The 16,169-nt window shown below is 35.3% G+C and overlaps 1 protein-coding gene and 1 pseudogene across 2 annotated transcripts in view; both read right to left on the bottom strand.

Moving 5' to 3' along the window:
- The window catches only part of LOC308610912 (centrosomal protein of 78 kDa-like), a 460,151-nt pseudogene that overhangs the window by 297,444 nt on the left and 146,538 nt on the right, over nucleotides 1–16,169 (bottom strand). The gene's annotated exons all lie outside the window — the stretch shown is intronic.
- Nucleotides 1–16,169, bottom strand: part of LOC308610924 (BCL-6 corepressor-like) — a 210,054-nt gene that overhangs the window by 47,606 nt on the left and 146,279 nt on the right. The gene's annotated exons all lie outside the window — the stretch shown is intronic.

Raw genomic sequence — 16,169 nt, 5'->3', positions numbered from 1 at the left:
CCGGAGCCTGTGCTCCGCAACGGGAGAGGCCACAACAGTGAGAGGCCCGCATACCACAAAAAGAAAAAAAAAAAAAAAAACTATTGCTTCAATTTATGTCAGAGTGTTCTGCCTATGGTTTCCTCTAGGAAGTTGTATAGTGTCCACTCTTAAACTAAGGTCTTTAATCCATTTTGAGCTTAGTTTTGTACATGGTGTTAGAGAACATTCTAATTTCATTCTTGTACATGTAGGTATCCAGTTTTTCAGCACCTCTTATTGAAGAGACTGTCTTTTCTCCACTATATATTCTTGCCTCCTTTGTCACAGATTAATTGACTGTGAGTATGTGGGTTTATTTCTGGGTTCTCTACCCTGTTCCATTGATCTATGTGTCTGTTTCTGTGCCAGTACCATACTGTTTTGATTACTGTAGCTTTGTAGTATAGTGTGAAAACAGGAAGCATGACTCTTCCAGCTCTGTTCTTCTTTCTCAAAATTGTTTTGGCTATTCAGGATCTTTTGTGTTTCCATACAAATTTTAAAATTATTTGCTCTAGTTCTGTGAAAAATGCCATTTGTAATTTCATAGGGATTGCACTGAATCTGCAGATTGCCTTGGGTAGTATGGTCATTTTAACAATATTGATTCTTCCAGTCCAAGAACACGATATATCTTTCCATCTGTTTCTGTCATCTTCAATTCCTTTCATCAATGTCTTATAGTTTTTGGAGTACAGGTCTTTGCCTCTTCAGGTAGGTTTATTCCTAGGTATTTTATTCTCCTTGATGCAATGGTAAATGGAATTGTTTCCATAATTTCCCTTTCTGACATTTCATTGTTAGCATATAGAAATGCAACAGATTTCTGCATATTAATTTTGTACCCTGCAACTTTACCAAGTTCACTGATGAGCTCTAGTGGTTTTCTGGTGACACCTTTAGGATTTCCTATGTATAGTATCATGTCATCTGCAAACAGTGACAGTTTTTACTTCTTCCTTTCCAATTTGGATTCCTTTTTTTTTTTTTCTTCTCTGATTACCATGGCTAGGACTTCCAAAACTATGTTGAATGAAAGTGGCAAGCATGGGCATCCTTGTCTTGTTTCCCATCTTAGAGGGAATGCTTTCAGCTTTTCACTGTTGAGTATGATGTTATCTGTGGGCTTATCATATATGGCCCTTATTATGTTGAGGTAGGTTCCCTCTATACCCACTTTCTGGAGAGTTTTTATCATAAATGATGTTGAATTTTATCAAAAGCTTTTTCTGCATCAATTGAGATGATCATATGGCTTTTATTGTTCACTTTGTTAATGTGGTGTGTCAGACTGATTTGGGATACTGAAAAATCCTGGCATCCCTGAGATAAATCCCACTTGATCATGGTGTATCATCCTTTTAATGTATTGTTGGATTCAGTTTGCTAGTATTTTGTTGAGACTTTTTGCATCTATGTTCATCAGTGATATTGGCTGGTAATTTTCATTTTTTGTAGTATCTTTGTCTGGTTTGGGTATCAGGGTGACGGTGGCCTCAAAGAATGAGTTCGGAAGTGGTACTTCCTCTGCAATTTTTTGGATTAGTTTCAGAAGGATCAGTGTTAACTCTTCTCTAAATGTTTGGTAGAATTCACCTGTGAAGCCATCTGGTCCTAGACTTTTGTTTGTTGGAAGTTTTTAAATAACTGATTCAATTTCAGTACTGGTAATCAGTCTGTTCATATTTTCTATTTCTTCCAGGTTCAGTCTTCAGAGATTGTACCTTTCTAAGAATTTGTACATTTTTTTCTAGGTTGTCCATTTTATTCGCATAGAGTTGCTCATAGGAGTCTCTTAGGATCCTTTGTATTTCTGTGGTGTCCGTTGTAAGTTCTTTTTCATTTTTGATTTTATTGATTTGGGCCCTCTCTCTTTTTTTCTTGATGAGTCTGGCTAAAGATTTATCAATTTTGTTTATCTTTTCAAAGAACCAGCTTTTAGTTTCATTGATTTTTTTTGACTGTATTTCATTTATTTCTGCTCTATTTTTCGGATTCCTCTCCTAAAGTAAAGAAAATATAAGCAAAAATAAACAAATGGGACCTAATTAAACTTAAAAGCTTTTGCACAGCAGAGGAAACCATCAACAAAATGAAAAGACAACCTATTGAATGGGAGAAAATATTTGCAAATGATATGACCAATATAGGATTCATATCCAACATGTATAAACAGCTTATAAAACTCAACATCAAAAACAAACAACCCAATTAAAAAATGGGCAGAACTGAATAGACATTTTTCCAAAGAAGAAATGCACATAGCCAATAGGCATATAAAAAGATGCCTAACATCAGTAATCATCAGGGAAATGCAAATATTGGGTGGGCCAAAAAGTGCCTTCAGTTATTAAGGAAAAATAAAAGACACATCTTTCATTTTCACCAAGAACTTTATTGAACAACATATTCACCCATTTGTTCCACTACCTTCTGCCATTTTTCAGGCAAATTCATGATTCCATCTTCCCATAACATTTTATCTTTTTGAGCAAAGAACTGTTCCAGGTGCCTTTTACAGTCTTCCGGGGAATTGAAATTTTTTCCATTAAGAGAACTTTGTAAAGACCAAAATAAACGGAAATCCAAAGGTGCAATGTCTGGTGAATAGGGCAGATGAATCACAACTTCCCAGCCAAGCTGTAACAGTTTTTGCCTGGTCATCAAAGAAACATGTGGTCTTGTGTTATCCTGGTGGAAGATTAATGCATTTTCTGTTGACTAATTCTGGATGCTTTTGTTGACTGCCACTTTCAGTTGGTCTAATTGGGAGCGCTACTTGTTGGACTTAATCCTTTGGTTTTCTGGAAGGAGCTCATAATAGAGGACTCCCTTCCAATCCCACCATATACACAACATCACCTTCTTTGGATGAAGACCAGCCTTTGGTGTGGCTGGTGGTGGTTCATTTCGCTTGTCCCATGATCTCTTCCATTCCACATTGTTGTACAGTATCCACTTTTCATCACCCATCACAATGTGTTTTGAAAATGCAACGTTTTCATTACGTTTCAGTAGAGAATCGCAGGTGGAAATATGGTCAAGAAGATTTTTTGCACTTAACTTATATGGAACCCAAACATCAAAGTGAGTCACATAACCAAGTTGGTGCAAATGATTTTCAGTGCTTGATTTGGATATTTTGAGTATGTTGGCTATCTCCCACGTGGTATAATGTTGATTGTTCTCAATTACTGTTTCGATTTGATTGCTATCAACTTCAACTGATCTACCTGACCATGGAGCATCATCCAGCGAGAAATCTCCAGCACGAAACTTCGCAAACCACTTCTGACATGTTCAATCAGTCACTGCACCTTCTCCATACATTGCACAAATCTTTTTGTGCATTTCAGTTGCGTTTTTACCTTTCTTGAAATAATAAAGCATAATATGCCAAAAATGTTGCTTTTTTCTTCCATCTTCAATATTAAAATGGCTACACAAAAATTTACCAATTTTGATAAGTCTTTCTTTATATGCATGCTGATATGACAGCTGTCACATACAATCTAACAAAATTGTTTTGAAGAAAGTTAAAGACAACTAAGTGCTACTAGAGCCATCTTACAGAAAAAACTGAACGAACCTTTTGGCCCATCCAATAAAAACCACAGTGAGATATCACTCCACACCTGTCAGAATGGCTATCATCAAAAAGTCAACAAATAACAAATGTTGGTGAGGATGTGCAGAAAAGAGAACCCTTGTACACTGTTGTTGAGAAAGTAAATCGGTGTGGAAAACACAGTGGAGTTTTCTCAAAAAACGAATGGCAGAGATACCATGTGACCCAGCAATTCCACTCCTGGGTATATACCAAACAAACAAACAAACACTAATTCAAAAAGATACATGCATCCCAATATTCAAAGCAGTGTTATTTACAATGCCAAGGTATGGAAGCAACCTAAGTGTCCATCAACAGATAAATGGATGAAGAAGATGTGATATATATATATATATATATATATATATATATATACACACACAATATATACACATACAAATATATATATAATGGAATACTACTCAGCCATAAAAAAGAATGACATTTTGCCATTTCCAGCAACACGGATGGACTTGGAGGGCATTATGCTAAGTGAAATAAATCAGACAGAAAGATAAATACTGTATGATATTGCTTATATGTATCATCTAAAAATACAGCAAACTAATTAACATAACACGAAACAAGCAGACCCACATATATAGAAAACAAACTAGTGGTTACCAGACATGAGGGGAAAGGGGAATATAGGGGTGGGGGAGTGGGAGGTACAAACTCTTGGGTGTAAGACAGGCTCAAGGATATATTGTACAATACGGGGAATATAGCCAACATTTTGTAATAACCGTAAATGGAAAGTAACCTTTAATATTGTATAAAAATTTTAAGTACTTTAGCAAAATAATTTTTAAATGAAAGAATAATATGAGAATTTTAAACAGTGGTGATACCATATGATCTGTAAGAAGAAAATAAATCTCCAAAGAAATAAAAATAAATACATTATGGCTGCAACTAGAGAAAACCCGCATGCAGCAACAAAGACCCGACATAGCCAAAAATAAATTAATAAATAAATACATTTTTAAAAATAAAGAAAATAAATAAATAAATACATAAGACTTTGGAAACTGAGACATTTACCTCTTAAGCAGTAGGTGATTAACATCACAGATTTATATTTGTTACTCTATAGATCCAATTGCAATCCTTGATTTTTCCATGAATAATAACAGTTAGATTTTTATCTCTTTTATGGTGCTTACAACAATGCCCATGAAAAAGCTGTTTTCTAAAGATTTGATTCATCTTGGATTATTCTTTTATCACAGTATTTTTCATGACAGAATTAATTGTTCTAAACATGTTTATTAACTTGTCAAGGGAATATTTATCATTTCCTTTGTTAGATGTAGCTGAATGATGTTTTCTACCTAACTAACAAGTATGCCTTAGTTTCTCCTTGTGAATGAGGAATGATAAATGCCTCTTTTGCCTCTGGCTCTTCCTCTGTAAACTGGACACAATATAGATTCTTTCTAAATTTCGTATGAAATCAAACAAATGGGTTATTTGTAAATCAATATAATTTATGTAACATGGTTTTGCATGTTATCTGTCTCAGAATAAGCATAATATTGTATAATTGTATTGTATAATAATATTGTATAATTGTATTGTATAATAAGTATAATATTGCTATTTCATACAGTATAATTATAATTAGAAAACAGAAGTAAACTATATTCAACGCATAAAGGGGAAGCAAAAGTCATAGAGATCTTCTTATATCTCACAAATATTTTCATTTATTTATAGGAATATGCTTTAAAGTCTCAAGACATTTAGTAGATTTCATGTTTATTTATATAGTAAGAGAATTTTCATAAGGGTATAATTTTAGCTTCCTTACTTAGAAAAATTCTGAGGAACTTATATAAGAGCCAATGTTTCAACCATTCCCTTTAATAATACTGTAACTAGCAAGCTAATGAGTATTCACTTCTCTAAAATATCCTAAAGTTCAACTGGGCAGCTTCAAAATTTTTCATATGACTGTTGATTAAAACTTTTATTTGTACCTTGTATCCATTTCATTTTTTTTACTTTCCAAAAGAATATATTGTATAAAGGACTCATATCTAGGATATATAAAGAACTCTTAAAACTCAACAATGAGAAAACAAGCAACCTAACTTTATATGTGTGTGTATACACACACACACACACACACACACAATCTATAAGAACAAAAGAAAGAAAAATACATATACACATATTTTTACCAAAGAAGATATACAGATGGCAAATAAGCATATGAAAAGATGCTCAACATCATATGTCATTAGGGAGATACAAATAAAACCACAATGAGATATAACTACACACCTATTAGAAGAGCTAAAATCCGATAACTGACAATACCAAATGCTGTTGAAGTGCAACAAGAACATACATTCATTGCTAGTGAGAATATAAAATGATACAGTTATTTGGGAAGACAGTTTGACAGTTTCCTACAGAGCTAAGCATAGTTTTACAATAGGATCAGGCAATCATATTCCCCAGCTAATTGAAAACCTATATTCACACAAAGGCCTATACCCAAATGGTTATAGCAGCTTTTTTTATAATTGTCCCAAACGGGAAATAATCATATCATATTATCCTTCAACAGGTGAATGGATAAACAAACTTGGTATTCGAGATGATGGATACTTCAGGGGATAAAAGGGAAGAAACTATAGATTCACAGAACAACATGGATGAATCCTAAATGCATGTTGCTAAGTCAAAGATGCCAAATTCAAAAGTCTACATATTGTATGATGCCGTTTATTCAACATTCTGGAAAAGACAAATTATAGGGATGGAAGACAAATCAGCATTTGTCAGAGGTTGGGAGTGAATGACTACAAAGGCCACTCACAGAGAATATTTTAGGTTGATGAAACTGTACTGTATGGTACTAGGCATAAGATACATGACTACGCATCTGTCAAAACACGTAGAATAGTACATCAAAGGGTGAACTTTAATGTATGCAATTTTTAATCAGAGTATCCTGGATGTAATGCATACTGTGACAAATAAATTTAACTGTATTCCCAATATATGATAAAACGGCACTGAAGGGGGTGGAGAAAAAGGAACTGACATAAGTGACTTTGGAAAATGATGTTCTGATTGGTAAATCTAAGACTAGGTGCAAAAATAACTGTACATAAACACCATTTTAGTTGGTAAGTTTGTTTCTCACAGGAATACAGTTAAGAAATATGAAAACACATTTACACTAGTGTAGAACAAATAAGTAAATAAATGGTAAATAATTTGAGTCAGGTTTCTCACTGTTAGTAAAAGAAGTTACAAATAAGCAAGAGGCAAAAGCTAGAATGAACCATGTGATACTGGATTAGAGTCAGACATTAGTATGAACTCACGTTTAGTTTAATAGGTATAGAGATAGACACCTATAGAAAGGATTATAGATATGTGTATACATTGGTTAATATACATGCATATATTCCATAACTCTGCGGACAGACTAGAAACAATGACACCAAGTAGCAACAAACACATCTAGCATCCAGGCCTTAGTTTCTAAACATGGTTCTCCAAAATAACAAAAACCAGACATCCTTGGAGAAATGACTAATTCTAGGCCTGGGGCAATGAAAACACAAGATGAGCCTGGAGCATTATGTAGGGCCAGGAAATAAGGCAGCACTCAAAAATCAAAAGGATAGAGGCAGATCAAAGGGACACAAGAACCCAACTGAAGGAGCACCTGATGGCCTAAGCTGGAACAATTTGAGTCATAAAATTAATTAAACTTTAAAGTTATAGAGAAATATAAAATAAATATTCATGAGTCCATACTGATAGAAATAACTGAATACATAGATAAATGGGGAAAAAGGTACAAATCTTTCTTACAAAGAATTTCAAATAACATATGTAAATACTCTTCCCTCCAGGAGATGGGGCTTAAACTCCCTCTTAGGAGTATTGGCTGGATTCCAAAAAATAGATTATGGAAAGGGAACAATAGTAACTTCACAGTGAAGAAATCTGGCAGACCTCACCTTAACCAAGTGACCAAGGTTAACATCACCAGTAAGTCATTACTGACACAAGGTGATGAGAAAGACATTTCACCTCTATGGTAATCTTCCCCAAAACCCCCAAAACCCTGGTCTGTCTAATCATGAGAAAAACAGCAAACAAAGCCAAATTCAGGGCCATTCTACAAAAGGCTGGCCAGTACTTCTCAAAATTATAAAGGTCATGGGAAACAAGGAAAGGCTGGGAACCTGTCAGAGACCATAGAAGAGAGATGATAACTAAATTCAATGTGATATACTTGATTAGGTCCGAGAACAGAAAAAAGACATAATTGTAAAAAAAAAATCGATAAATCTGAATAAAGTCTGGAGTTTAGCTAAAAGTAATGCACCGCTGTCTTTTTAGTTTTAACATATGTACTACGTAAAATAGTAACATTAGAGTAAGATGCGTGAAGAGTATATGAGAACTCTCTGTACTATCTCTGCAACTGTTTGATGAATCTAATATTCTCAAAAAAAGGTTTAGTTTTTGTTTAAGTGCATAGTTGCGTTGCATTATGATGAATCAACACAGAATAGCTATTAAGCATAGTAGAAACTGTAGCTCCTGTAAAATGCAGATTTGCAAAACCCCCTCTCTCCATATAAATTGTATCAGAATTTTCTAGAAATGGAGCCAAGCACCTGCATTTCATATAGCTATAGGTGAATCTTATGCACACCAAAATCTGAGGATTCCATTTCTAGAGCCCTGTGCCTTTTATAGTCCCAAAAGACTTTTAAAGGCTTTAAAAACCAAAGTAGTAATGGTATTATCCAAGGTAACCAAATTTGAAGAAAGTCAAAATTCAGCATATGCAAGATAGTAAGGAAAGATAATATGTATATAACTGGTGGGCACACAGGATAACAGGGTCATGATAGTTTGGCAAGTGGATTCAAAGTATGGTAAGTATCCAAGTGGCAGCTCAAAGACTAAAAGTGGAAGCAACTTGCTTATTCAATCAACCCTTCCTGGGTTGAAGAAAAGTGATATTGCTATGGAGTGCAGAGACATTACAACGGGCCTGTTCAATCAATAGGCAACAACTGCCTTAGTATGAAGTGATACTACTCCAAAAATGAATAGTGCTGTACTGACAACCAAAACCAACACCACTAAGCTAATAAACAAATGCTCAAGCAAGTTGAAAGGCTCTGACTGGAGTGTTCTATAATGAACAGATGAACAAGGGAATGAGAATAAACTATGAAAATCAACGTGATGAAACTCACTGGTTAAATGAAGCCTAATTGGTCTCAAGTATGACATCCTGTGTGTCTCTGCCCACCCTCAGTTGCCTACCACATTTACTGTGGTAGAATTCATGCTGGCTCAGGGCACCAGTTTTGAGCCCCAACAGATTCAAGTAGTCCACAACCTTGCTGCCTCCTCCACCCACACAGCATATGCCAGCCCTCCTCTGATACCCAATCACATTCCCTCTGAATGAACCCACTTCGGCATTCTTCTGCCTGCATCAGCTAGCCCTCACTCATGTTTACCATTTATGATGGTTAATTTTACATGTAAACTTAGTCTATGGTGCCTGGTTCTTTGGTCTAGAAGCTGCTGTGAAGGTGTATTTTACATGTGATTAACTTGTAAATCAGGAGACTTTGAGAAAAGCAGATGATTCCTCCATAGTGTGCTGGACGTCATCCAATCAGTTGAAGGCCTTCAGAATGAAGACTGAAGTCCTCCCATGAATAAAGAACTATGCCTCCAGACAGCAATAGAGAAATTCTGTCTGAGTTTCTAGCTTTGGGACTCAAGACTGCAACATGAACGTTTACCTTAATTTCCAACCTGCTGACCTACCCTGCAGATTTCTGACTTGCCAAGCCCCAAAATCACATAAACCAAAGCCAATAGACAATTCCTTAAAAGAAATCTCCCCTCCCCACATATATACATTTGATCCTTGGACAACATGGGGGTTAGAGTGCAGTTAAAAACTGCATAATCCGGTTCTGCGTCTGCAGATTCAACCAACCACGAATCGTGTAGCACTGCAGTATTTACTGAAAAACATCCGTGTATAAGTGGACCCACACAGTTCAAACCCATATTGTCCAAGGGTCAACCGCAATACGATAGTTTACCCTATTATATAAAATACAATAACCTATTATATATCCAATCCAATCCAATATAATATAAATATCCTATTAGGTCTGTTTCTCTGGAGAACCCTAACTAATACACTACTCTGATCATTTTTCTACCAGTAACACTGTAACCATCTTCTCTTATAATGAAATACACTGCAGCTATTTTACCATTGCTACACCCAATGATATTTTTTCTTAGTAAGGTATGATATTTAGATAAGTTATAATCAATATATAGACTGAGAGATTCCCATTTTGTTCTTTGCATCAAATAGCATAGAATCAATATTCCATATCCTGGCTGAGTATCAGAATCACTTGTGGCACTTCTTAAAAGTACAGTTGATCCTTGAACCACACGGACTTGAAGCGGGTGGGTTCACTTAATCTACAGTACTACTCAGTCTGGGGTTGACTGAATATGAAGATGTTCAACCATAGATACGGAAGGCCGATTGTAAAGTCATACTTGAATTTTCGACTGTGTGAGGGTCCACACCCTTAACCCCAAAGTTGTTCAAGGGTCAACTGTACATATGCCAGAGTTCAACCCCGAACTTGCTGAATCAGAATTTCCTCAACTGATTTTGATTCACAGCCAACGGCTGAAATCCCTGGGCATAAAATCATTTGACCACAGTATCTGCAACAGGATCTAGTCCAAGGTCACTTTTTTAAATAGAGAACTTGAGGTTAAGGGAGAATAAATTACTTATTCAAATTCCCAAAAAGGGTAAGAATGAACAGTATCAGGCTGCTATGTTTTTCATATTTCTATAAAGTACCTTTTATTTTCTTATATAGACATTTCCAGAAAAAAGATAACAAGTGGCATTCCAATCACTCAGTGCACACAGTTATGCATAGCTTATCATCTGATCCACAGCTCCAGTTCACTAATATAGATAGATTATAATATTTAGAAAATAAAAAGAGGCAGCTCTGTTTTATAAAGTAGTTCATGCCATGTACACATCAAACTATCTGGTATATAGTTAGAAGACCTTGTAAATAGCTAAAATCTTGGCTATTAATTGTGTTGTAATAAAACTTTGAGGACATGTAAATGGTACTATGTTATGTTTGATGATTTAATCAAAGAAGGGTGACCTCACTTTCCTAGTGATGGAACTTCGGTAGATGCATTCAAAGAGCTAACATAAATCTTAGCTTATTTTCTAGTAGCTAGCAAAAAACTTCCAAAATCACTTCATATTGTGGATATGAAAACACAAAATAATCAATAACCTCAGTTTTTCACTACCGCTGACTTCTAACACTCCATGGCTTCTAATACAACATTTGTATTTTTTAAAGAATTAAAAATTGACAGAGTATATACATACACAATCAGCTAAGATGCATGTTTCCACTAATGTCTACTTTACCTAACTAACGTCCAATATTGGAAGGGTAGGCAAAAATATTCAATATTATTATTATTTTTAAATTATACCACTCTAACCCTAATTATAAAATACAGAATACTATTTTATATTAATAATCATATCTCTTTATAATAATTTACTACATATATATTCATACTACAATCCACATTAAGGTACAAATTTTAGCGAACATTAACATTAGTGATCAAAGCCCAATATGTACGTACGAATCTGTGCACTCCATACATACATACACACAGAATGGTTTTCTAAGATGTCACTGAACGTAGCGCAAAATGTGAATTGAGGTGCTATTTTGTAGAGAGTTCTAATATTATATTATTACCTGTTTTCTCTTGTTCATTTGACCCAACAGCATTCTTTTGCAACAAGATAGTCTGAGGGATGCTCTACATCATCCAGCTATGAAACAGAGTTTTATAAACCCAAGTGTCCCATAGAGACATTTACTCCAAGGAACTGGTATAATTCAAAATGTAATCTAACCAAACATGCTTCATAGTCTGGCTAGGAGAAGCAATACCATGGTTTATAGAATAGTGTCTCTGGAAAGAAAAGGAAGTGGACTCTTGGTTCTGCATAAAATCTTGTTAATCCTACTTCCATTTCCCCCTCCTACATTTGTAATAACTGAATAAACTGATTATGTTTTTTTATCTTGTAGCTGCAATCTCTGTAGACAGACTGATTAAAATACTTACATTGATGTGATCAATATAGTTACCAATCAATAACGCTCCAGGAATTGATTTTTATAATCTGAGGAATTCTGCACCTTGATTCATTTATATACTATTGTCTTTTTTCTAAAAATTAGGGATTGTTAATGTGGAAAATAAAAAAAAGGATTAAGGGGGAAGGGCCACGAAGGGAAAATTGCAGTTCTCTACAGCATAACTGAGGAATACATGTGATTAAGGAAAAAGTGATGATTTGGGGGGGGGATAAAAGCGTGGATAATTGATAGAGAACTCGTGAAAGAGGGAAGCAATTGTAAATAGATTATTGTGGATGTGGAACTGACATTTCCAGTTATCATTACTGTTTTTTGTCCTTGACAGTTAAGATCTGAGGAATGTTAAGCAATGTTTCAATAGCTGCATGTATAAGAAAATAATATTCCCGCCACCAGAAGCTGCTCTAGTACAGCTTCCCCCTTCTACTCTAGGCCATGGACTCTACCACACAGACACTCAAAGGCAAGAGTGTTATCCCTTAAAATTGTCAGTAGTTCTCTTCCCCTCAACTCTCAGTTCCAACAGCCTCTTCCCTTTCTAATGGGCTGCCGTTAGCCTCACCTTCCTTCCCAGATCCAGCAGTTACTCCACAATAGATCTGCATTGCACGTCCTGTAAAGGAATGCAAGGTTTTGTCTTGGCGTTCAGTCTCTCTTCCAAGAGATACACACACACACACACACACACACACATATAATGTATAAATTCATATTACTGCCAATGGTTTCAAAGAATCACTTTTCTGGCAGAAGAAAATCAAGGGATTACATTACTAATGGAGCATTGAGTCATACAGCTGACAGTATTTGGCAGATTATTAATGAGCCTTTAATCCTGGGTTGCTTGTCATGTATGAAATCAGAACTTAAGAGCACCATCTACATTAGAAAAAGCAGGTTGATAATCTTTCTATTTAAAGAACGTATGCCAATCTTTTAATTCACTTTATAATAAATGAGATTTAAAATCATTTGGGCAGAAAGTTACTAAATATCAGATATTTCCTAGAAATTTGAAACTTTAAATAGGTTTAACTGACCTTAACTACTCAGATATATTTGGAAAATGGCAAAAGACTTCAAGAAAATAAGTCAAAAGGACATTGTTTATTTTTCATGTATGAACTGAAATATAAAAAGGTCAGAGGAAAAGTAATAAATGTGAGTAATACACAGGAAACACTTTACAAAACATTTACTTTGGAAACTGTGCTTTTTGCTGAGTTTAACAGTGGTTGGTTGAGGTATCATATTTTTATAAAAAAGGAAATCAGCAAATAAGTCATTGAGAATATGGTTAAAAAGTTTAGAAAATTAGGGCTTCCCTCGTGGCGCAGTGGTTGAGAGTCCGCCTGCCGTTGCGGGGGACACGGGTTCGTGCCCCAGTCCGGGAGGATCCCGCATGCCGCAGAGCGGTTGGGCCCGTGAGCCATGGCTGCTGGGCCTGTGCATCCGGAGCCTCTGCTCCGCAGCGGGAGAGGCCACAACAGTGAGAGGCCCGCGTCCCGCAAAAAAAAAAAAAATTAGAAAATTAAAATGTGAGAGCATATTACTCATGTCAAATTATGAAGAATAATGATTACATTAAATACAAGCTTATTAACACATTGGGTTAATAGTATAGTAAGGTATGGAATCATAAGGAACATTTTATAAGGATTTTGCATTTTTTTCCTAACTTGTTTGGAAAAACTTACACTTGATTTTAGTGAAACAAAGTATCTACACCTTCAACCAAGACATTCTGGATTTGTAGGTTGACTAACACCATTCCACCAAAATTATTTTCCCTAAACCTAATTGCTATGTAGGAAAAGGTATGAGAACGTCTGTAGCAATTTCTGTATCTGTGACAATAGTAGTAAAGATTTCAAACAAAATATTATTGAATATATATGAATATTTCAATATATATATACATATTCTATTATCAACTCATTAGCATCTAATTTTACATCCATCACATATACATTCTGTCAGTGAACATAGTGAACTGAAACCGACTCTAGGGCCCATGAGATTAAAGTCAACGCCTGTTGCAATCATTCAGCATTTAGCACAAAGCTGGAATATATTAGGTCCTAGATAGTTATTGACTAGACATATGGTGTGTCCATGCCATTCTAACTCAGTGTTCTCTACCTGTATTTGTGAATTCCATGGATCTGTTCTTGTGTTTACATCCAAATGAAAAATTCCTGGAAGCATTTTCAAAATTATCTGGATCTGTCTATAGCTCAATGCAGCAGCACAAACTCACTGTCCATGCCTGCGTGTGTGTTTTGAATCACACTGAGTGTGACTGCTGCTAGGCTGGCATGTTCTAGTGTAAAAAGGACAACTGTCGCATGTCCACCCTTATAGTCACATTTTTACCAGCTGCAAACACTAAAATTTCCTTTTAAAGTGATGACTGGGAGGTGAAAAATAGTTTAATAGAATGAAACTCAAAGGGAAGAGTGTTATCCCTTAAAATTCTGTCCGTAGTTCTCTTCCCCCTCAATTCCCAGTTTGAACAGCCTCTTCAGTTATTGAAGTTACTGAGGCTTTTAATGGTATTTCATGAAATCAACAAACTGCATCAGAATTACTTTTCACAAACTAATAAAAAAGAACATGGACAGACACTATTTGAATGATGACTTCCACTACCTGAAAGCAAAAGTACATTATGAATCATCATATGAGCTAAAGTATGTCATGTCTTCAGTACAGAAGGGCGGTAGAGCACTGAGATCTTTCATGGATGTCGGGACACAGACACGGCGCACTCGAAAGGGAACCTGCATCTCGTCAACTAGTGTGTTCTCAGTGACAAGGGACTGTGTTTAAGACAAAAAGCATAATCGGGTGCATAATTGGAACTCCTTAATTTTAATAGTTTTATAGTTGTATTTGCATATATTTACAAATTGTCTGGTTTACAGTTATAAAAGCATACCAATTTCTATGCCTGGTTTTATGTTTATGCATATTAAACTAAAATTATAATAGTAATTTATCACCATTGGGTGTCTTTGATTTTTTTTCCTTCTAAAGGAAATAGAGTTTAAATATATATTCAACATCTACTCCCACTCATTTTTTTAATTTGGAGAAATAATGAGACTAAAACTTTTAATAGGCCACTCAATATTTTAATTTATATTTTTGAGCCCCTACTATGTGAAATTTAGCATCACAAGTTGAACAGTCTTTCTTCTAATGGAGCTCATGGTCCAGCCAAACTTCCCAAACTACCTAGAGAGGAATCCAATTCAGAGTGTCACTCTGCTATTTATAAGCTCTGTGTTTGATCATGTTACATACTTTAATTCACAATTTCTTTACCTGTAAAATATGGGTAATAATAATCAAATCTAATCCAGTATCTGTAATAATGAGGTAATGCAGAGTGAACAGCCCAGAGATATAGAATATTGATGTATCACTTTTCACTACCTCTCATTAAATGATTGATTTATACATATGTATACACACACACACACACACACACAAAACACAGAGAGTGAGATAAGCCACCAACTGCTGCTACTTATGGTCTACTTCCTTAAGATTATACCATTGATCCTACTTCATCTATTAATTTTCAAAGAAGGAATTATATGTAACATTTACTAGCACTTAGCTACAAAAGAAATACAAATATGAGGAGCTTATAGAACAAGTTTTTATGTTAGTACCTATAAAATACCTGTCATATAATAGGTGCTCAATAGAAATATGCTGAATGAATGAATGAGAGCTAATCATTGACACGGAGTCAGAACTTATTGTCTAATATCAGTTGTGTAACTATTAGTTCTGTAACATTTGTAAATTAATGAAGGGAACTGAAAGTCAAAACAGTTTTTGCAGATTATAGCATGAGAATTTTTATTTGTTGACTCTGCATTTATCATGAGTAATACTGTGATAGCTAATTTTTATATGTCAACTTCAAAGGGGGTACCCAGATATTTAGTCAAATGTTATCGTTTGTGCCTGAAAGGGTGTTTTTCCATGAGGTTAACATTTGAAATAGTAGACTAAGTAAAGCAGATTGCTTTCCTTAAAGTCGATGAGCCTCATACAATCATTTGAAGGCCTGAATAAAATAAAAATGCTGACCTTCCTCTGAGTAAGCAGGAACTCCTCTTGCCTGACTGCCTTGGAGCAGGGACATTGTTTTTTCCTGCCTTCAACTTGAATTTCCTGGGTCTTGAGCCTCCTGGCCTTTGGACTGGACCTACACCATGGACTCTCCTGGTCTCAAGTACGGCAACTGC

The sequence above is a fragment of the Mesoplodon bidens genome (genome assembly GCF_964165515.1).
Source record: "Mesoplodon bidens genome assembly, contig: HAP1_SCAFFOLD_96, whole genome shotgun sequence".
Taxonomy (NCBI): domain Eukaryota; kingdom Metazoa; phylum Chordata; class Mammalia; order Artiodactyla; family Ziphiidae; genus Mesoplodon; species Mesoplodon bidens.
The sequence above is the reverse complement of the archived record's forward strand: the minus strand, read 5'-3'. Positions and strand labels throughout refer to the sequence as shown.